This window comes from Mesoplodon mirus (genome assembly GCF_964341445.2).
Source record: "Mesoplodon mirus genome assembly, chromosome: 5".
Taxonomy (NCBI): Eukaryota; Metazoa; Chordata; class Mammalia; order Artiodactyla; family Ziphiidae; genus Mesoplodon; species Mesoplodon mirus.
In genome coordinates, this window is record NC_138980.1 from 51,427,299 (window position 1) to 51,451,541 (window position 24,243).

Consider the following 24,243-nt stretch of genomic DNA (forward strand, 5'->3'; position numbering starts at 1 on the left):
CAGGGCCAAGAACATCACTTTGGGCAGAGGGAACTGTACAGACTCAAGAGTGGGAAATGGAAAACATTCCAGATTACTCACAACGTTGGTATTATAATATTTTGCATAAACAAACTATCTCAAAACTTAGGGCTTGGGACTCCCCTGGTGGCGCAGTGGTTAAGAATCCACCTGCCAGAGAAAGACAAATACCGTATGCTAACACATATATATGGAATTTAAGAAAAAAAATGTCATGAAGAACCTAGGGGTAAACAGGAATAAAGACACAGACCTACTGAGAATGGACTTGAGGATATGGGGAGGGGGAAGGGTAAGCTGTGACAAAGCGAAAGAGAGGCATGGACATATATACACTACCAAACGTAAGGTAGATAGATAGTGGGAAGCAGCCTCATAGCACAGGGAGATCAGCTCGGTGCTTTGTGACCGCCTGGAGGGTGGGAGGGAGGGAGACGCAAGAGGGAAGGGATGTGGGAACAGATGTATATGTATGACTGATTTACTTTGTTATAAAGCAGAAACTAATAAAAAAAATAAAAATAAAAATAAAAAAAATAAAAAAATAAAAAGAATCCACCTGCCAATGCAGGGGACACAGATTCGAGCCCTGGTCTGGGAAGATCCCACATACTGCGGAGCAACTAAGCCCATGCGCCACAACTACTGAAGCCCACGCACCTAGAGCCTGTGCTCCGCAACAAGAGAAACCACCACAATGAGAGGCCCGCACACTGCAATGAAGAGTAGCCCCTGCTCGCCGCAACTAGAAAAAGCCCACTTGCAGCAACGAAGACCCAACACAGCCAAAAATAGAATAAATACATACATACATACATAAATTTATGTGTTTATTTATTTATTAAAAAAACAAAAAAACTTAGGGCTTAAAAACAACTACATTCATTTGTACATAATTCTGAGAGTTGGCAGTTTGGGCTGGGTTCAGCTAGAGACTGCTGCTAGTATCATCTGGGTTGCTCATGCAGTTATAGTCATGGAGACTGACTGGGGCTGGGTAGTCCAAATGGCCTTGCTGTTCACCCTTTTTGCCTGCTCTAGGAAAATGAATCTGAGCCCTTTATATATCCTTTTCTTGGCATGCTGCTTAATTTTGTCAGTAGAGGGAACTGGAGAGACATTAAAGTAAGAAAGGTTTTTTGTTTCCTGGTTTCAGGGTGCAGGCTCACTAGGCTCCTGCACTGCATGTGGGTCTCCCATGCCCAGCTCCTCCAAAAGATGGCTTCTCCAGCATCAGGATCCTGCAGTTCACAGCAGCCAGAGGCTTCCCGGGGAGTTCTTGTCAAGTGATTTTTGTAGCAAAGTGTCTCTGGTGAGACATTTCTCTATGAATGGCTTTCTTGGTAACTGAGATGGCACATTTCCAGCAACTTTCAGAGCATGATTTCTACCAAGTCCACTGGCGTGACATGGTACCACAGTGACTTCTCTACCATTCAGTGGGCCCAGCCATGTCCTCTCCAACGAGATCTGGATCTCAGCCCTGGGGCAAAGGGGGAGGTTCTTCCTCAGGTGTTCTATGTCAACTCTAGAGATAGTTGCTGCTCCTTATATCTGCTATTCCTATATTCTTCAGAGTTCTCTTTACTTCTTATTAGTGAGTCCCTTGTTTCTCCAAACCTCCTGTTATAATGAATAATTATTTATATTAAACTTTCCCTGTCCAAATACTGTGTAGTTTCTCTGTCCTGGTTGGACCCAGACAGATCCATGCCTCACTCATCTATCTGGTGATTGTTGCTGGCTACTGGCTGTACCTTGCTCCCCATATGTCTCCAGCAGGATAGGCTCAAATTTTTTTTTACATGGCAGCTGGACTCCAAAAGGGTTAATGCTGAAAATGCAAGGCCTCTTGAGGCCAAGGCTCAGACGTCCCATAATATCACTTCGACTGATATCTATTAGTCAAAGTGAGTCATATGGCAAACCCAGATTCAAAGGAGAAAAAATAAACTCTATCTCTTGTGGCAAAGTCATACTGCAAATGGGCATGGGTACAGGAATGGGAGGAACTGTTGTTCCCATCACTGCTAACAACTACCACAGACCCACTGCATCAGAAGCAGCAGAATACTTCCTGAAAGCAGATTCCTTGACTCTACTCTAGAGCTGCTAAATCCAAATATCTGGGGCAGAATATGAGAATCTAAAATGTTAACACTCCTCTCCCTATCCCAGCCTAGGTGATTCATACTCATATTAAAACTTAAGAACCGGGCTTCCCTGGTGGCGCAGTGGGTGAGAGTCTGCCTGCCGATGCAGGGGACGCGGGTTCGTGCCCCGGTCCGGGAGGGTCCCACGTGCCGTGGAGTGGCTGGGCCCGTGGGCCATGGCCGCTGGGCCTGCGCGTCTGGAGCCTGTGCTCCGCAGCGGGAGAGGCCACGGCGGTGAGAGGCCCGCGTACCGCAAAAAACAAACAAACAAACAAAAAAAAACTTAAGAACCATTCATCTATACTCACACAATATTGATACTCACTTGTCACTTTGAAGATATCTTTCTATTGCCTTCTGGCTTTTATAACTTCTGTTGAGAACCTGTCAATATTATTGCTCCTGCCTTCAAAAATTTCCCCCTTATTTTTGGTTTTTAGAAGTTATAACATAGTAGGCCCTAGTTCAGTTTCTCTATATTTGTTTTGCTTGGGGTTGAAAGTGATTCTTAAATCTGTGGCTCAATGTCTTTCACCGATTTTGGAAAATCATCGACCATCAAATACTGCTTCTGGTATCACTTCATTTCTCTTCAAGTCTCTCCCCTCCACCTCTACCTCCCCATTCTCCTTCTCCTTTCTTCCTTCATCCTTTTCTTCCTTCTTCTATTCCTTCTCTTCCTCTTCCTCCTCCTCTTTCTTCTTCTTTTCCCTCTCTTCTTCTCTCTGCCTCCCTCCCAATGGGACTTCAACTATTTGTATTTAGACATTTTCACCAAGTTCCATATGACTTGCATTACATGTGCTGTAGTTTAAATATTTTCTACTGACCTGTTTTTCAGTTCACTAATTTCATCTTTAGCTGTACTATATACTGTAATCTTACATACATCTTTTGAGTTCTTAATTTCAATTATTGTATTTTAGGCTTGGAATTTCCATTTGATTCTCCTTGATAGATTCTAGTTCTCTGCTGAAATTCTCCATCTTCTCATATAACGTCTTAAACATATTAATCACGTTTTATTTATTTATTTATTTTAATATTTATTTATTTGGCTGCACCGGGTCTTAGTTGCGGCACACAGGATCTTCATTGCAGCAATGTGGGATCTTTTGTTGCAGCATGCAGGCTCTTCATTGTGGCATGTGGGCTTCTCTCTAGTTGTGGCGCGCTGGCTCCAGAGCACGCAGGCTCAGTAGTTGCAGCACGTGGGCTCTCTAGGTGTGGCGCATGGGCCGTAGAGCGCACAGGCTCAGTAGTTGCAGCACAAAGTCTTAGTTGCCCTGCAGCATGTGGGATCTTATTTCCCCAACCAAGGAACCTAAGTCCCTTGCGTTGGAAGGCAGATTTTTAACCACTGGACCCCCAGGGAATTCCCCTTAATCACGTTTTTTTTTGGGTTTTTTTTTTGCGGTACGCAGGTCTCTCACTGTTGTGGCGTCTCCCGTGGCGGAGCACAGGCTCCGGATGCGCAGGCTCAGCGGCCATGTCTCACAGGCCTAGCTGCTCCACGGCATGTCGGATCTTCCCAGTCCAGGGCATGAACCCGTGTCCCCTGCACTGGCAGGTGGACTCTCAACCACTGCGCCACCAGGGAAGCCCCTTAATCACAAGTTTTAAAGTCCATGTCTTATAATGCCAATATCTGGATCTTCTGTCGGCCTTTTTTTTTTTTTTTTTGCAGTACACGGGCCTCTCACTGTTGTGGCCTCTCCTGTTGTGGAGCACAGGCTTCAGATGCACAGGCTCAGTGGCCATGGCTCACGGGCCCAGCCGCTCCGCGGCATGTGGGATCTTCCCGGACCGGGGCACGAACCCGTGTCCCCTGCATCGGCAGGTGGACTCTCAACCACTGCGCCACCAGGGAAACCCTGTGGGCCTATTTTGATTGTCTATTTTTTCCTCTTGGTTTTCAACCATTTGGTCTTGTCTACTGAGATGTCAGGTAAATTGTGATTGAATGCTAAATATTGCGTATGAAAAAAAATTATAGGAAAATTTGAGGCCCTTGATGGTATTATCTTCCTTCAGAGAGATTTATACTTTTGCTTCTGGCAGGCATTTAAACCTAAGTCATACAAAGGAGATTTAACTGATTAGATGTTAGTCTTCAGTTCTGTTGGGGCTGGTCAATTTCTAATTCACTTCTACTCCTAGGGTGTAGCCCTTTGGGGGTTACATTTGAAAACTTGTGGAGTGTTTATTAGGGACACTCCTGCTTGGTAGACCTTGAAATCCAATTTTTATACCCCAGCTTCATAACATCTCCAGATGCTCTGCTCAGATTCTTAGCCATCTCTTGAGAAACAGCATACTGAAGGGCAAAGTGGCAGCTGGATATGGGGCTTACCTCTCTGCATTTCCCTTACCTCTGGAATCTTTGCCCCTCAGGTCATTCTTGTTTTGGTTGTTCTCCAATGTCTTCAAATACACACACATAGACACATTTATTTTGTTCAGCTACTTTAACAATTTCCAGTGAGAGGGTGTATCTTCAATAAGCTACCATAATTATTAGAAATAAAAGACTCTTGTTCATCTAACATTTATGTTATATTTTTCAGTGGGCTGGAACCATGCCTTATTCTTCTTTGCAGTGCCAAGTCCTCACTTGCTTTAAGTTCTTAAAAGACACTATTTGAATAAATGGATAACAGTTTGTAAGTTGCTTTCAATTTCATAATTTTAAACTGTAGGCAGAATTAGAATTACCTTTCTCTAATCCTAGATATTGGGCCCACAGAAGACTTGCCCAAAGGTTCCCTGACTAAAGTGCATTAAGAAGTCACTGGTCCGGGGCCTCCCTGGTGGCGCAGTGGTTGAGAGTCCGCCTGCCGATGCAGGGGATACGGGTTCGTGCCCCGGTCTGGGAGGATCCCATATGCCGCGGAGCGGCTGTGCCCGTGAGCCGTGGCCGCTGGGCCTGTGCGTCCGGAGCCTGTGCTCTGCAATGGGAGAGGCCACAGCAGTGAGAGGCCCGCGTACAGCAAAAAAAAAAAAAAAAAAAAAAAAGAAGTCACTGGTCGGGCTTCCCTGGTGGCGCAGTGGTTGAGAGTCCGCCTGCCGATGCAGGGGACACGGGTTTGTGCCCCGGTCCGGGAAGATCCCACATGCCGCGGAGCGGCTGGGCCCGTGAGCCATGGCCACTGAGCCTGTGCATCTGGAGACTGTGCTCCGCAACGGGAGAGGCCACAACAGTGAGAGGCCCACGTACAGCAAAAAAAAAAAAAAAAGAAGTCATTGGCCTACCTGGGGCTTGACTCCAGAACCAGAACAGGGCTTTTCCCCACTCTGCCATATTGCACTACAATATAATGGTCAAGAGCCTCATGGGCTTGGGTGTCAAGGAGACCTGAGTTTAAATCCCAGTTCTGTCATTTACGAACTGTGTGGCCTTGGAAAAGTTCCATGAACTTTTGGAGCTTTAGACTCCTCATCTGGTAAAGTGGCAATGATAATAACACGAAACACTCAGGATAGCACTGTTGAGAAAATGAAAGTGAGCCAATGTGTATAATAAGGTACTTGGTTGAATCACTGGATCTATAATTAGAGGGTTTTTTTTTTTTTTGCATTACACGGGCCTCTCACTGTTGTGGCCTCTCCCGTTGCGGAGCACAGGTTCCGGACGCACAGGCTCAGCGGCCATGGCTCACAGGCCCAGCCACTGCTCAGCATGTGGGATCCTCCCGGACCGGGGCACGAACCCGTGTACCCTGCATCGGCAGGCGGACTCTCAACCACTGCACCACCAGGGAAGCCTTAGAGGTTATTTTTTAACAGAGGGTTGGCATGGTGAACAAGGTGCCTTATTTCCATGAGTTTCAGAGGTAGTGCGGCACCCAATGATGTCTTACTACCTTTTCCTCCCTCGGATGTGGGGACTCTACTGCAGGATCATGGTTTTCTTCATGCAAAACACCCACCCCAAGTCCTGCTGATAATCTCACACCCATGAAGGCAAGGGTCGGGGTAGTCTTTACTTCTTTGGGATCTTCAGGACCCTACTGCCTGCTTCCCTCCTGCGAAAGGCCTTCCCTTTCGCAGACTGGGCCTCCCCTTTCCTGGCAGACTGGGGTGGTTGGAGACTCAGCAGCCCTGATGTCAGGGAACTAGGATTGAAAGGCCCCAAATCTTTCTCTGCCACTAGTCCCCAAACATGTCCATATGGCAGAGCAGTTAAGAGCACAGAATCCAGAGAAAGACAGACTCAGACTCAAATCTAAGCTCCACCTCTCCCCAGTTGTGGGATCTTGGCTAAGTCCCTTTATTTCCCTGACTCTGTTTCCTTATCTGTATAATGGAGCTGATAATAATACCTACTTAAAGAACTCTTTGAAAGATTAAGTGAGGCACAATAAAAAGTACCTCTTATTTTTTTCTCCTGTTATCCCCCCCACCCCACCCAGAATATACAAGTTAGAAGGAAACAATACAGCTAGAACTAGAACCTGTGTCTTCAGACTCCCCCTCTCCCCACCTTCGCCCACACCACCCCTAAAAGTACTTGTGCCTTGGAGTGAAGACAGTGCTTCCTGATTTTCCCATCACAGTACATGATAACATTTGGTTATCCGCTGGGCTAACCTAATGAGCCTGTTTGAGGCCCGCAGGTGACTGTCCCAATGGAGTTAGGGGCTCTGGCTACCCTGGGCTCCACCTGGGACCTGAGGGTGCTATATCTCAGCACACTTGTAACTTGTCTCTGGGGACCTTTGGGTTAAGGTGTTGACAACCCCTGGTAAGAGCCAGCATTGCATTGCCTAGAAGTGACACATTAAGCCACTGCTGGTAAATCAGTCCTGGGCCAGTTATTCAGTCTCCTGGTAGGAGTTCAGAGGCCAGAGCCGAGGAGATGGAGACTGGGAAGAAAATCAGACATCAGCTCCAGTCCAGGCTCTGCCACAAACTCGTGTGGCCCTGGGCAAGTCATTCCCCGTTTCTGGGCTTAACCTTTCTGTTTGAAGCAGAAAGGAGTCAGACTAGAGGAAACATCCACAGGGTCCCTTCTAGCTCTGACATTCTAAGAATCAGGGATTCTATGAATTCCCCATTGCTCAGCTGTATTCTGCTCCTGGTGACCTGGTTTTTGCCTCTGGTTTGGATAAGCATAGCAAATGGTCGACTCTCCCTGACTGGGCAAGGTGCTCCCAACTCTCTGCACCGTTACTGGCTGGTCTCTGAAAATAACCCCTGTCTGGCCCAGACAGAGAACAGAGCCACACCTGTCCCCTGCCCCTATCAGCAGAACTCCTCGGAGTCCTCTGCATGTTCCACTCCCCTGCCCATCGCGTCAGCCTCTGGTCTCCCGAATCCTCTAGTCTTCCCACAGCTCCCAGGGCTTGTACTGTTGTCTGGGCTCAGGCAGAAGGCAGGGAAGCCTCCAGAAACAGTGCAGCAGTTCCCCTGCGAGAGGAGGTGGGGATGCTAGAAAAGGGAGGGCGGGGGAGGCTGCAGGCAGATCCTGAGGAGTCTGGGTTGCCATGCTCTGGAGGCAGGACTTGGCCTTGTGTGCAGTGAGGAGACATCACAGGCCTTAAAGCAGAAGGACATGGTCAAAACTTATGGTCAGAATGTGTCTGGGCTCCATGGAAGGCAGACTGGAGCAGACAGAGAGACTGGGGGCTGTTAGAGAAATGCAGGCCAGAGATCATGACACAGCAGCAGGGACAACAAAGAGGAGGAATTGAGGAGGTCAACTGGCAGACGAGGTGACTGGCCGATTGGCTGTTCAGCCACAAATCTGACTGCATCAGTGTGCTCGGTGACTGGGGTTGTACTGTGTGGGAGAGAGGGTTTGTTGGTGTTGGGAGAAAGACCCCAAGGTAGAGTTGAGAAAAGGGTCTCAGGCTTAGAGACAAATGTATTAAAATCCTTTCAATAGTTTTTTGTGTTTCTTAAAACTTTCTCATTTTGCAAATACTGTATGATATCACTTACATGTGGAATCTAAAAAATACAACAAACTAGTGAATATAACAAAAAAGAGGACTTCCCTGGTGGCGCAGTGGTTAAGAATCCGCCTGCCAAGGCAGGGGATGCGGGTTCGAGCCCTGGTCCAGGAAGATCCCACATGCCGCGGAGCAACTAAGCCTGTGCGCCACAATTTCTGAGCCTACGCTCTAGAGCCCTCAAGCCACAACTATGGAAGCCCGCATGCCTAGAGCCCGTGCTCCACGACAAGAGAAGCCACCGCAATGAGAAGCCGGCGCACCGCAATGAAGAGTAGCCCCCACTCACCGCAACTAGAGAAAGCCCGCGTGCAGCAACGAAGATCCAACGCAGCCAAAAATAAATAAAATTTACGTTTAAAAAAAAGAAAAAAAAAAGAAGCAGATTCACAGACACAGAGAACAAACCAGTGGTTACCAGTGGGGAGAGGGGAATGGGCAGGTAAGAGGTACAAACTTACCTCTTACAAAGAGGTATAAAATAAGCTACAAGGATATACTGTACAACACAGGGAATACAGCCAATATTTTATAATAACTATAAATGGAGTATAATCTTTAAAAATTGTGAATCACTATATTGTACACCTGTAACATATAACAGCAACTATACTTCAGTAAAAAAACAAAATAACCCCAAAAACTTTCCATTTCATCCTCTCAGCATCCATATATTATTGTCTCCAAGAAGCTCCAGGTTGTGTCAGATCTAGGGCCCCGAATTAAGGTCTCCTGACCCTTGGTCCCGCACCTGGCCCCAGCCGACTGCTTCCTTGGAACAGTTCGCAGGCAGAGGTAGCAGGAAGTTCACCCCCGCCCAGCTGCTTCCCACCACCTCCTTGGACTCCACAGCCCGACCCTGCCACCACACGCCATGTGCCTCCAGCACCCTTCACTGCTCTAGGCCTTGGCTTTACTTTCTGTCACAGGAAGAGGCAGGCAGGGCTAAGTGAAGGTTTTTGACATTCAGACAGGAACAAGTGAACCCTTTTTCACAAAGGGGTCTCATATGAACCACAAAAATGAACTCAAATAAGAAAACCTGCTCAGGCAAGGCAGAGGTGGTGGATTCAGAGGCTGTTTGTCTAGTTGGACAGTGGTCCTCCTTTTCTCCATACTTTGGCAGCCTCTGAGACATTCCCCAAATCCCCAGTGTTCCATGGCCCACAGTTTGCAAACCACTGGACTAGCAGACTCCCAGATGAACATCCTAGAGCAAGGGAGTCTCAGCCTGGGACCACAGACAGAATTCAGGGTGTCTCTGAGTTTGCATGGGAAAACTTCCATCTTTATTTTCACTAACCTCTAACTCAAGTTAAGTACTTTGTTCCATTTGAATATAGGCAATGACCACAGTAATTCTGATGGTTCCTGTGACTGTGAAACCAAGAGAAATCACAGGTATTTTTCTATCACATTACAGTTGTCATAGATCTTTTATGCTCACTATTACTCTAAAATTACAATGGTTATTATATCTGCTGCCCAATCTCATTTTAAATGTATTAATGAAGTACATATTATATCATAAACAATTTTAAAACTATCTTGTTAACTATATTTCAGTATGATTGGTTTCCTCTGTAGTCCTATGTATTTTATTTTATGCATTTAAAAACACTCTTGAGATGGGGTCTGTAGGTTTCACCAGCTTGCCAGAGGAATCCATGGCATCAATAAAGTTAAGAACCTGTGTCCTAGGACTTCTCTTCCAGAACAGAGGGGGCTGGAGAGCTCGTTCCCAAAAGAGGGCATGTAGGACTCAGGATCCCAGGAGGCGACATGCACTCTCTGAGCCTGAGGAAAATGAGACAGGAAACTGGGGCAGGAGCAAAGGGACTCTAAGAAGTGGAGCAGAAGCCAACAGGTCATCTGGCAGGGCTCAGTCTAGTGGGACAGAACTAAACTCCTTAGCTCCAACCCCAGCCAGGCTTCTTGGGGGAGCCAGGACTCCTGGGTCCTCAGCTTGCTTCTGTCATTTTCCCTCCTATTCTCAGTTTCCTTCTCTGAGCTAATCTAGTGGGAGCAATAGTGGCTTGCAGGTCAAGAGAGATCCTGCTTCTGGATCTGACTTTTCCTTGTCTTGCTGAGTATTTCGGGTAAGTCATCTCCCCTTCCCAGCCCAGTTTGCATATCTGTTTAATTTCTGGCATAAGTACTGCTACAACCCCTTGTCATGCCCAGAGTAGATACTGCTGACAGATCTCAGTATATGACCATTCCATGCTTGTATGTAGCTTCAGAAGCCTTTCCAATGTTCTACTGATTGATAGGAATCAGCAAACGAAGTAAAATATATTTGCTATTATTGGACTAGATGATCTACACATTTCCATCTCTACTATTCCATGGCTCTAAAGATCTGATCTCAGAAATGTGAACAAGACACTAGATGGATGGGAAGACCTATAAAGCATGGCTATTTCTGAACCGTGTGTGTGTGTGTGTGTGTGTGTGTGTATACGTGCGTGCATGTGTGTGTGTGTTTAACAGAGAAAGAGAGAACATTCTCAGTTGGGCTGTAGATTTTCTCTCACGCACCCTATAGTGAAAATGGGGTCAGAAGATACTCAGATTTTGAAATCTCAATCTGGCTTTCTGGAACAGGTAAACAGAGGCACATGGAACTCAGAATCTTTGCAAAGTGTTAGGAATGGGCACCACACCAGGATTGGTACCACCAGGCCCTACCTGTCGCCAAATGTCCTGTCACCAGGGACATCACACATGTAGTGCAGTGGAATGATGGTGACAAAGAGCAAATAACACCAGCCACTCCTGGCATAATGTACACAGACTCAGCTCCTGCACAGCAAGGTCACCAAAATGTGGATGTGCTGGAGACTTAGGGCTTTTCCCCCAAGCAGCACAGAAAGCCACTTAGGATGTTATTTCAGAGTGTTACCTAGCCCAGGTTACAGCTACAGCCCAGATAGATGCCATTACTTATTTGAAGTCATAGCCAGCTCAAGTGCTAGGACCAGAACCCAGATATCCACAGGCCCGTGGGCCCAGGCTGGCACCATAAACGGGAAAGTGGATTGGATGGAAGAGTAGGGAGTGGTGAGGACTGTGGCAAACTAGAGGTCACATGCCCTGTTTAAAGGCAGCTGCTGATCATCAGTTCTAGTTGATTGCTGGCTATGAGAATGTGGACCCAAGTGCCACGTCTTCCTTCTGATCTTTAAAGAGAAATCAGAACCTAGATTTTTATGTTAAATAGCTGCATTTTCAAATGTTGGCATCTAAATTTTTAAAATGTTACAACGAAACAAAACACTGTGCAAGCCAAACAAAACGCACCTGGGAACTTTAGTATTTGGCCTGATTTGCAACTGCCAGTGGAATGCGTAAGAGACCAGGCTCTGGATGTAGACGTATAAAGATCTGAATCACAGTTCTGCCACTTGTTAGCTGAGCAATCTTATTCAAGCTTTGTAGCCTCTGGACTTCCCTGGTGGTCCAGTGCTTAAGAATTCGCCTTCCAATGCAGGGGATGAAGGTTCGATCCCTGGTAGGAGAACTAAGATCCCACATGCCGCGGGGCAACTAAGCCTGTGCACCACAACTACTGAGCATGCAGGCCACAACTAGAGAGCCTGCGTGCCACAACTACTGAGCCTGCATACCACATGTAGAGAGAAGCCAGTGCGCCGCAACTAAGACTCGATGCAGCCAAAACTAAAAAAAAAAAGATTTGTAGCCTCTCTGAGCCTCAGTGTTCTCATCTGTAAAATGGGAATAATAGAAGGGGCTACTGTGAGGATTAAATGAGGTAATGAGTTTAAAACACCTAGCACAATCATTAGCTCATAATAGGCACCCCATAAATGTAGCTCCTCCAAAGTGCCTCTAAACTTCATGGTGATTGGAGAAAACCTCAAACCCCTCACTGCACCGCAGTCCCTCCACCTCATATTTATTTTTCTGCAAGGTCTGAGGGCTCAGTGCCCTTGGAACTCTAACTTAGACACCCAAGGCCCTCAAACATGCGCACACACAGCCTGCATGCACCCTGGGGAGGATTTTGAGATGCCATGGCTAGTTACCAAGGAAAGATGTTTAGAAGGCTTCCCTGGGGTACAGCTGCAACCTTCTTGTGTTGGTTAGAAGAGACTCCTGCCCAGAGCAGGGGGCTGGCTCACATGACCTCTTGGGGGCCTTCACACTCTTAGAAGTTTTCAACTTGAATTTTGTTAGCTCATGTGCACACACACGCACACTCTCACACACTGTCTGCCCAAAGCCTGGACAAGAAGGGCTCCCTTTCCTGGGAAGCTCCTATTCCAGCTCTCACTCCACCTCATCCTCCTGCAGCCTTGCTGGGAGGGGAGACACTGTCACGACCCCTGAACTTCATTCCCTGTGATTGATTTGCTCAGCAGGGAGCTGCAGGAGAGGGGATAACAGGGTGAGGAGGCTCAAATGACCAAATAGAAGGGGCTAGGACCTTGGCTGGGCCCCCAAAGCAAGGAGCAGCAATAGCCCCATGCACTCAGGGGAATTTACTGGTTCCAAGCACTGGCTTCTCTAGCGTCTCCCTGGAGCCTCCTTCTGCCCCAGAAGGTGACAAGGGTGTGAGGGGCCCCAGATGGGGAAACTGACCGCAGTGTCTTGCCCTGAATCAGTTTATCTGGCCCACTTGAATCTCCAAGGGTCAGGAGCCCTCTGGATCTGGGCATCTCTAGTGGAACACATATGTGGGTGCTGAGTCCCTATCCTAAGTTAAACCCCAACTTATCAACAACGATGTCAGCCAGGACTTGTGACATGCCCCACATGCCTTTTTTTTTTTTTTTTTGTGGTACGCGGGCCTCTCACTGTTGTGGCCTCTCCCGTTGCGGAGCACAGGCTTCGGAGCCATGGCTCACGGGCCCAGCCGCTCCGCCGGCATGTGGGATCCTCCCGGACCGGGGCGCGAACCCGTGTCCCCTGCATCGGCAGGTGGACTCTCAACCACTGCGCCACCAGGGAAGCCCGCCATTTTAGAATTTAGAAGAGACTGAGCATAGAAAAGCACAGTGACTTACACCCAAGGCCACCAGTAAGTCTCCCAGCCTGCATTTGAACCCAACATTGCCTAACTCCAAAGTGCACGCTCTAACCACATATCATACTGTCTCACGTACTAGGGCCACATTCCAGGCCTGGGTTGCAGTTTCAGAAGTCATTAGAAGATACCATTACTCAATGAGCTGTTCTGTCCTGCTTTTTGTTTATGAGTCTACGTTTCAAAAAATCCCAATAAACGGTACTTTTAAAAAGGAAAAGAAACAACAGGTAGTCACCACTCCCTCATCACTGAAATAATTCTTTATCATGGTGCTCACATTTTACAAAACATCCATTACTCTACTGCATCGATTCTAAAATGCATGTTTGTGGTTCTTTTAATCTCTGAATTTTGGATGTATTTTAAAGACTGTGAAATTTAAGCTTCCATGAAATACACAATGTTATTTGGCTCTAAGAATAATCCTGGTAGGTGAACATTGCCAAGATTATAATCCCCATTTTACAGCTGGGAAAACTGAGGTTCAAAGAGGTTAGGGAGACTAGCCTGAGGTCACAGAGCTAGTCAATGCAGATTAGCCCTGTTTCCTGATTCCCAGCACAAGCTGTGTCCACCGTACACTCCTGGCTTTCAGGCCCTGCGCTCACAGTAACTTGTTCCCATCACCTCCTCCACCTTCCCCCACCCCCACCCTGGGCTACCCACCAGCAGAGGCCTGAGGGAGACCTCAGTTCCCCAACCCAGGGTTCCCCAGCCTCACTCAGAGCTGGGGAATGAACCCAGTGTGCGGACACCTGGGGACAGTCCAACCCCACACAGGAAGTTTTCAGGCCAAAGGATCCCACTTTCAGGAATGCATCCCATGTGGCAGGCAGCACTGTAGAGATAAAAGCTGGGCTTGGGGTGTGAAGTCAGTATTTCTGCCTGGTACCCTCACACACCATGCAAGCTAGATCTAGGGGCTTCTCACCTAGGGTCCCCATTCTCTGGAACTACTTCCCATGCCCTATTTCTCCTATTTCAAGAGGTCAAATGAACATCAAATATTGCTTCTAGATAAGATCTCACAGACTAAAACACCACATTTCTTTGCTATGGTTAAACTTACATCAGCTCAGTGGTAATGCCAGGGTTTGTTCCTGCTGACCAGAAAACACTGATTGATTGTGATAGGGCCCCAATTAACATACAAGAGGAAAAACCAATTAACGACTTATGTAACAGGTACAGCTTGGCAGACAAAAATCTTTCAAAACAAGGAGTGTGACAGGCGAAAGTAATACAAGGGACAAGCTGACGTGGAAGTGTGAGCTCCTCATTTTCCCAGATGGGACATGTGAGGTTCGGAGAGCTGGAGTGACTTGCTCAAGGTCACACAGCAGGGCTGGAACTGGCACCCAAGGTTTCTGCCCCTCAGGAGAGGCATCTTCCCACCCCACCCTTCTGTGATGAGGTTCGAGAAGGCCAGAGCATCAGGACTCACCAGGGTTGCTGAAGGGGATCTGGATAGGGAAATGGCTTCTCCCTGGCACCTGTGGGCTCCTTCCTGGCTGGCAGCTGCCAAGGCCACGCTGTCTTTCCTCCCCAGGTGTCTGCAGAGGCAGCTAGGCGTGGGAGACTCCTGGAAAGCCTGCTCTGGGCAAGGTGGAGGAGGCCTTCCTGAAGAAAGCACCCTCCAGGACGTGGAGTGACCAGGCCTGGGGTCACAGCGTGGCCATAGAGGGCTTCGCTACATCTAGCTTGCACAGCTGCCTCCTGGCATCTGCCTGGGAGCTCTTCAGATCGCAGGGCTGGTTTTCCTGCCAGCTGCTGGGTGCCTTTAAGAGAAGGACAGCAGTTCATTGGCTGAGCAAGGCTCCCCCTACCTCTTTACCTGAGCAGGTGAGAGCTGCTAGGCTAGGGGCAGGCCAGGGAGTAAACAAACTGTGGCAACCAGCTGGCTTGCCCCTCCTCCACAGCCCTGGTCCTGGGCTTCCTTCCCCTCCCCAGCCCCCAACTCCAGGAATTAAATGGGAGTAAAGAAAGGGCAAAACATTCTGCAAAATGCTTAGTACTGTTCAGTTTAGGAAGCTTCATTATTTCACAGTCACCCTCAAGCAGAGTTAACAGTACGCCTTCTCTTTCAGATGGAAAAACCGTGCTGGGAGAGGTAAAGGGCTTGTTGAGTTCGCCTGGCTATTCGAAGGAAGGTTGATGGGGTAGGATGGTGTGAGGGCCCAAACCTGAATCCCCTGTTTTTGACTTCCCATAGGTGCTCTAGACCACACCACTGCCTTCTCTGTGAAACCTCTGGCAAGTCCCTCACTGCCTCAGTTTCCACATCTGTAAAATGGCACAGTCATGCTTGTGTGTAAGTTCACACTCACTGTATTGTATATTGTATTACACTCACACTTAGAGCTAAAAAGGACTTTGGAGATTCTCTAAGCCATCTATTCATTTACCAGGAATTCATTCATTCAATAGGCATCACTATTCAGCAACTATTTTGTGCCTGACTGGCCTGTTTTAGGGCCTAGGGATACATCAGTGAACAAGAAAGTCAAGGATCTTACTCCTGTTGAGCTTGCATTCTAGAAAGTGGGGAGCTAGACCTAAACAAGAAAACAGATCAGATAGGTAACAGTCCCCTGAAGAAAGGAAATAGGCGATACGATCAAGTAATGGCTGTTGCTATTGTACATTATGGGGTCAGAGAGGCTCTCTCTGAGGAGGTGATGTTGAAGGTGAGACTTGAGTAATGACAAGGAACCAATCATTGGAAGAGCTGGATAGAGAGTGTTCCAGACACAGGGAACTACAAGTGCAAAGGCCCTGAGCAGGTGTGTTTGGAGAACAGAAAGAAAACTGCTGTGGCGAGAGTAAAGTCCAATCCCTGCCCCCTCTTTTTTGATAGATAAGGAAATGATTCAGAGGGATGACTTGACTTGCCCCAAAGCCCCTCCTGCAAATATCTCCTTCCTCTCTTTATCCTTATGTATTAGGGAGGGAAACTGAAGCCTGGAGCTTACCAGCATACGTGGGTTACCAACCCAACAATCATCTCACCAGCCTACACTGCTATAACCTCCTGTTTCTCCATTCTCTAGACACTTAAAAGGGTAAAAACTATGATTTTAAGAGTGGATCACACTGAAGAACAAAATCCTGACCAACAGAATACAGTATTAAAAATTCCAGCAGTAATGCAAACTGCCACACAGTTATATGGGGTCAGCACAGACCCTTCCTGCTGAGGTCCTCTCCTGTTTCATTTTCAGAAGTTTTCACTCTGATGTTTATAGAGGGCTGCCGGTTTTCAGTCAGCATGTTGTTAGCGGCAGCATTGGAATTGGTATTCTGGGACTGGCGGCTAGGTAGTGTGGGAGGAAGCAAATGAGTTCTGATGCTGCTGGTGCTGAGAACCAGGACTTGGTTCCAGAGAAAACATATGAAGGGTGAAAGGGGTTCAGTGAAAACCTTATAATTCTGGGTTTAAAATGGAAGTTTCAGGGTCAATCTTTGATGCAGCTGACCTGAAAACAGACACATATTCTCTAGCTCTGCCTACGGTTTTCAGGTCTAGAAACAATGAGCAACAATTTAGAAAGCAACTTCATTGTCCAGACTGTAGTCTCTAAATACTATTTCACACTAAAAGGAACCAGGCTCCTCAATAAACAAACAAACAAATAAATAGCTGATACCAGCTTTAGGACAGAAAATGCACAATATGTACTTAGACTATCTTTTAATGCCAAAAATCAAGGAAGCTAGTTATGGCAAAGAGACTCAGCAGACAACTGAAGAGTCTCGCATTGGCCCAAGTCAGGACAATTTGAGCATCAGTAAAGAAAATAACTGCAATTAGCTGAAAAACATCAAATATATTTTAGGGCTTCCCTGGTGGCGCAGTGGTTGAGAGTCCGCCTGCCGATGCAGGGGACATGGGTTCGTGCCCCGGTCTGGGAAGATCCCACATGCTGCGGAGCGGAGCCTGTGCTCCGCGACGGGAGAGGCCACAACAGTGAGAGGCCCGCGTACCGCAAAAATAAATAAATAAATAAATAAAATATATTTTAATCCACGAGTCTACAATGATATATTAAAAATAAACAAAAACCTCAGTGATCATCTTCAGAAGATATTAAGAAATCAATTCATTATTTTGAAAACTAGTAAATAAAGGGAAACAATTAAGCACTTGTTCTGTCTTTCCTGTAAGAACTGTGCCTCAGGCGACCAAATAGTAAAGGAGAGGAAGCTGCTCTTTACATAAGCACTCCAACAAATAAAATGAAAAAGGAATGAAGAAGGATTGACTTGGGATATCATCACTTGTTATGAATTAGTTGATCTAACTGAAAATATTACAAAAACAGAAACAACGTGACATGATGGGCCTTTTGATGGAATCAATACCACCTCCTATGAAGAAATCATGCCTCCAAAATCAAGCAGGAGTCTAATCAAGACTTTAGATGCAGGGGTTGACAAACTTTCTCTCTAAAGGGCTAGGTAACAAATATTTTAAACTTTACAGGCTATATAGCTCTAATCTCTGTTGCAACTATTCAGCTCTGCTGTTGAATAGTACAAATACCAGGCATAGACAATAAGTAAACAAATGGGCATGGCTGTGTTCCAACAAAACTCTGTTTACAAAAAAGAGTAGGGGCTAGATTTGACCCATGGTCTATAGTTTGTTAACCCCTGTTCTTGACCGGACTACCAGCTTACAGGAAATACAGGGACTGCGGAACACATGAAATGACACCCCAGGGATGCATTTAGCAAAAGCTAAACTAGGAAGAAGTGTAACAGGAAAATCAATCTGATTTCTTTAACAAATAAATGTCAAGATACTAAAAAAGAGAGACAGAGATTTAACGTATACATTAAAAGAAACTTAGCAAATATTAACCAAACACAATGTATGGACCTTGGGACTTCCCCGGTGGTACAGTGGTTAAGACTCTGCACTTCCACCGCAGGGGGCGTGGGTTCCATCCCTGGTCGGGAAACTAAGATCCCACATGCCACACAGTGTGGCCAAAAAAATAAAAAAAAATAATAAAAATGTATGGACTTGTTTGAATCCCAATTCAAACAAATATAAAAAAATAGTATAATTGGAGAAATGTGAACATTGACTCGAATATTTGATAATATTAAGGAATTGTTGACATTTGGTGCTGTTTGATGATGTATTGTGGTTGTGTTTAAAAAGGGGAGGTCTTATCTTTTAGAGATGTTGCTGAAATATTTACAGATGAAATGGTATGATATTTGGGATTCAGTTAAAAACAATGGGTGGTAGAATATAAAGGGAACAAAATTGATAAGGAGTTATTAATCGTTGAAGGTGAATGATAGGTACAGTAGAAGTTCATTATACTATTCTTTCTACTATTGTGTAAATACCTGAAAATTTCCACTATGAAAAGTTAAAATATATTTATGCCACTTCACACTCAGCCAACTGACAAAATTTTAAAAATCTGACCAACTTCAGTTTTGGAAGGATATGGGGAAAGGGTAGCTCTTACACATGGTGGGAATGTAAATTCCTACAACAACTTTTGAGAGGGATTTGTGTACACCCCATGACCCAAAAACTCCACATCTGGATATACACTAAGTGATACTTTAGCCCATTAAGAGACATGCAGGAAAGTAAAAAGAGAGAGACATACAGGAACATTTTTTTTCTTAAGAAGAAAAATTTTATTTCAAACAGATTCAGTGGTATGTGTGCTACAGCAAAGGCTGGTTGTAGCAGTTTCCTTTCAAACCTGCACTGATGTATAAATTAGACATTATTTGGGAATGATTAGTTTCTGGTAAAATGTAGATTCAATCCAACATTATGCCAATTTTTACATTTATTGTAGACCCTATTTTAGAGGTTAACATTTCATCACTAAAAAATGAGAATAACCTTACAGCTACTCCTAAGGTAATGAACTGTGAAATTAATTCCTCACTATTGCTTTGAAAATATACCCCTAGGTTAAGAGAAATTCTGACTTCATCCAAATCTGTTATTTAATTCTTCAGTCATCATCTACTGTTGGCTTGATTGTCACTCCTCTTTTTTTTTTTTTTTTCCGGTACGCGGGCCTCTCACTGCTGTGGCCTCTCCCGTCGCGGAGCACAGGCTCCGGACGCACAGGCTCAGCGGCCATGGCTCACAGGCCCAGCCGCTCCGCGGCATGTGGGATCTTCCCGGACCGGGGCACGAACCCGCGTGCCCTGCATTGGCAGGCGGACTCTCAACCACTGCGCCACCAGGGAAACCCGTCACTCCTCTTCTTATTTGACCCCAACCAATTAAACGCCAGTGTTTCTCAACTCTTCAGCTAAGGGCAATTTTTTCTCCTACTTCTGTGCACACAGGATTAGTCAAAACGATTTTGCCCAAATCAGCCTTGACCGCACTAACTCTTCCTCCTGTCGACAGGGATCCTATGTTCACCAATAAGCACTTCATTCTTAGGCAGCTTTTGCACTTTTGCTGCTTTCTTGTCTCCTTCAGTGCGTGCACCTAGAAGCCGTCTAAGCAGGAAATAGGAATTTCCAATTCTGTGAAGATCTCAGGTAAAGCTCCAACTGCACCAAGTACCTGCCCCACCATTCTGTCAGCCCGGCACAAAGTGGGGTCAGTTCTGTTCCCACTCCAATAAGACCTCCTGGAGCAGCATACTGAAGACCATTAATGCTCTGCGAAAAGCGATACAATTTTGGAAAGATGGGTTTACACATGAGCTTTCCTTCACTATCTTTGGAAACAATACCAGGTGTGACTTCTATCTCCTGGCCCACCTTTAATACTCCTTTTAGAATACTACCACCAGCTACACCCCACTTAAGGTCATCAACTTCACAGCTAGGTTTGTTGACATCAAAGGATCTAACAACAATAAGTCGGGGTTCTGAAGTAAAGTCTCTTGGGGGTACTGGAATTTTCTTTACTAGGTACTCACAGACAACTTCAATATTGTATTTTAGCTGAGCAGAAATTGGAATAATAGGAGCTCCTTCTGCTACTGTACCTTATACAAATGCAAGGATCTGTTCATACTGTTCTTTAGCCTGGCTTTCTTTTGTTGGTTTTTTTTTAAGTCTATTATTTAATTAATTTCATTTTTAAAGCATTTAATACAGCATAGTTTTTTTGTTTTTTTGTTTTTGCGGTACGCAGGCCTCTCACTGTTGTGGCCCCTCCCGTTGCGGATCACAGGCTCCGGACGCGCAGGCTCAGCGGCCATGGCTCACGGGCCCAGCCGCTCCACGGCATGTGGGATCTTCCCGGACCGGGGCACAAACCCGCATCCCCTGCATCGGCAGGCGGACTCTCAACCACTGCGCCACCAGGGAAGCCCTAGCCTGGCTTTCTTTTACCAAATCAATTTTATTTTGTATAATCAAAATATGCTTCAGTTTCATGATTTCTGTAGCAGCCAGGTGTTCGAAAGTCTGAGGCTGAGGACAAGACTCGTTACCAGCTATCAACAGAAGAGCTGCATCCATCACTGCGGCACCGTTCAGGATAATAGCCATCAAAATATCGTGGCCAGGACAGTCAACAAAGGAAACAAGTCTGACTAATTTGAAGTTTCCTTTGGTCCCTGGAATATCTGTAGGAAACTCATCAGGTGTACTACTTCCACAGGATCTATAACATTCTGGCCAAGGACAACTTGGGTCGTCAAGTTTATAAATCTTAGCATTAGCATAGCCAAGTTTGATTGTAATGTTTCTTTCTAGTTCTTTTTTTTTTTTTTTTTTTGCGGTACGCAGGCCTCTTACTGCTGGGGCCTCTCCCGTTGCGGAGCACAGGTTCCGGACGCGCAGGCTCAGCGGCCATGGCTCAGGGGCCCAGCCGCTCCGCAGCATGTGGGATCTTCCCGGACCAGGGCACGAACCCGTGTCCCTTGCATCGGCAGGCGGACTCTCAACCACTGCGCCACCAGGGAAGCCCTCTAGTTCATTTTTGAACCTGACAGTGTGAACTCCAGAAATAGCTTTTACAACCGTAGATTGCCCATGAGCTACATGACCAATTGTACCTATATTAATTGTGGCCTGTCTGCTGATAACTTCATGTGAAAGTGGCGTCAACTTGGTAACGTCCAAAGTGTTGAGATCTTGCCGAGAAAGGTGCGGCTGCCCTCAAGTCACACCAGCCTCGCACCCCGCCATCTTGCCCGGAGAGGAAGGAAGGCGTCAGGGTGGCTGCCTGACCATTCGCAAGCCCCCTTGTGCAGGGCGGGACAGCGGAGACGGGAGGGCCAACTAGGGCCCAGGCCTGGGAGAAGAGGATGGCCGGTGCAGCGGAGGCCTCACTGCTTGGACTTTTCTCCCCATGGATTTGTACAGTGCCTGCCGGCAGAACGACCGCGTGGCAGGCCGACTGCGTGGCAGGGTTCCACTTTGCGACGGTGGCGGACCCCACCTCCTTGGGCCAGTAACGTTTTTTTTCTCTTTTTTTTTTTTTTTTGCGGTACGCGGGCCTCTCACTGCTGTGGCCCCTCCTGTTGCGAAGCACAGGCTCCGGACGCGCAGGCTCGGCGGCCATGGCTCACAGGCCCAGCCGCTCCGTGGCACGTGGGATCCTCCCGGACCGGGGCACGAACCCGTGTCCCTTGCATCGGCAGGCGGACTCCCAACCATTGCGCCACCAGGGAAGCCCACGTTTTTTTTAAATAGGCAAAATGGAAAACAATCAAAATGGATAAATTATGGTATCTTTGGATGGGGGAGGCTATGAAATGCAGAGATTTGGAAATGGCAACTACTTGTGGAGCTAAGAGCTGGGGCCCCATCAGGATAGATTTAGCTCAACAGATGTTGACCTAGACCCACTCTGGGCCAGGCCCTCTGCTAGGTGCTGGGGATACATAAGTGATATCCCTCAAGGGATTCAAAGTCTAGATGTCAGAGACAGAGGGGGCCTAACACATCATCTAGCTCAACCTACCCATTTCACAGATGTGGAAAATGAGGCCCAGAAAAGTTAACCGACTTGCTAAGGGCACACAGTTGGTTCATGGAAGAACCAGGAATTGAGCCAGGTCTCTGATGCTCAGAGAATCAGGAGATCTTGGAGCCACGCATTCTTAAGTTGAATCCTGGCTCTGTAACTCACTAGCTGTGACCTTAGCCAAGTTATTTAATGCCTCTCTCCTCAGAAGGATAATAATACCTATTCATGGCTTGATGTGAGGATTAAATGAAATGATATACATAAAGCCCTTGCCTCAGTGACTGAAAAGAAATAAGACCTTAATGGATTGGTTATGTACTTGTATTATTATTGATATAAAGTAAGGCCTTAGTGAAGCGACAAAATGCTACATTCTATGTTATTCTCCAAATAGTTAATGCCATACTTCTTAGAGCCAGGATGGTCAAGGCTCTGTACCAAGTTGAAGGCTTGTCCCAGGAGTTAGCTGCTTTCTATTCCAGGCCCCACCCCAAGCAGCCACATGTAAGAGAATCCTCACCACCCTCCCACTCTGCTGACTGTCTGCTCTCTGAGGGCCATGCTGAGACATGATAGGGTAGCACAGCTCTGTAATCTGTGTGATCCTCCTCCACTACCCTGAGCCTCAGCTACCTATAAAATGAGAATAATAGCAGAATTTATCACATGGGGTTGTTGTGAGGATTAAATGAACTAATACCTAGCATATAGTAAGCCCTCAACATATGAGATACAAGACACCTGTCCCAGGGCATCAGGCTTGGGAGATACAAAAAAGAATCAGCTGCATTCCCCACCCTCTAAGTGCTTCAGTCCAGGGGGGATACAGTCAGAGGCCACTCCCTTCCCATTTCTCCCCATGCTGTCACATTTCAGGCCTGGATTAGGGCCCAGGGGGCCAAGTGATTCTGGCTGCTTTGCGGGAGGCTGGCTCTAAGAAGGACTGAACCAAACCTCCTGTGTCTGAAACCACCCACATGTTCACCTCTGCTGCTGAGAACCCAGCTCTGCAGAATCGCTGACTGTCTCCGGCTACTGGAGCCAAAGCATCATATGCTCTGAATAATAAAGCCATCCAGAAAGTTCCTCATGGCGAGCTGGGAACACACTCCGGTTCGTACCCTTGGGGCCAGGCAGCCAGAAATATCACCAAAGGCCTGCCATCAAAGCCAAGCTCCTGTCCTCAGTAGGCTGGAGCCACAAGGCCCAGGGAGTTTCAATCCCCAGTCCCTTCCCTTTCCTGATGCCTTCTTCTCCCAGTGAGACCATGTGTATTTTTCACCCAAGACCCTATTTTTTACAGAGCATCATAAAACATTCTCAATAAGCTCAGTGACCATTTGTCCAATTTTTCCAACCCTAGAGAGCAAAAGTCATTGAGGGTCAGAGAAAGACATAGTAAGACCAATATGAGGCCAATGGAACCAGTCAAATATATTTGGTTCACCTGTGGAAGCAGGCATGGCATCGTTCTTTCAAGTGGATGTCAAAGCTGTAAACTTGCAGCTGCTCACAGGCTGCAGGTGGGACAGCTGGTCAGATGGTGTATTTATTGTGCATGGCGAGATCCTTGTGGGCAGGGGCTGTGCCTTGTTCCCCTCTCTGTCCAGCACTCAGCAGCAAACACAGTGCCTAGCACTGAGCAGTCAATCCAAAAACACCTGTCAAATGAATAAAGTTGCTTAGTTAGTCCTCCAATGGGTTTAAGATGCTTCTATTGGGCTTCCCTGGTGGCGCAGTGGTTGAGAGTCCGCCTGCCGATGCAGGGGACACGGGTTCGTGCCCCGGTCCAGGAGGATCCCACATGCCGCGGAGCAGCTGGGCCCGTGAGCCATGGCCGCTGAGCCTGCGCGTCCGGAGCCTGTGCTCTGCAACGGGAGAGGCCACAGCAGTGAGAAGCCTGCGTACTGCGCAAAAAAAAAAAAAAAAATCAAAAGATGCTTCTATTGCACATTCTCATATCAGCCTGAATTTTTCCTTCTCATTGCTTACCATACTTGTAATTAAATAATTGCATGTGCAATTATTTGTTTAATACATGCCTCCTTGACAAGACTGTCAGCTCCCTGGAGGCAGAGACTGCCCCCAGTTTTGTTCAACATTTGTATCCTCAGTGCTGAGAAAGGGATCTGG

The 24,243-nt window shown here is 46.8% G+C and overlaps 1 pseudogene across 1 annotated transcript; it reads right to left on the reverse strand.

The window, feature by feature from the left end:
- Positions 1-14,845: 14,845 nt before the first annotated feature.
- On the reverse strand, positions 14,846-21,326 carry LOC309805340 (eukaryotic translation initiation factor 2 subunit 3-like; annotated as a pseudogene). The gene is made up of 3 exons: positions 21,308-21,326; positions 19,429-20,224; positions 14,846-14,959 (listed from the first exon to the last, which is right to left on the reverse strand). The product of its transcript is annotated as a eukaryotic translation initiation factor 2 subunit 3-like (transcript).
- Between the last annotated feature and the right edge of the window lie 2,917 nt (positions 21,327-24,243).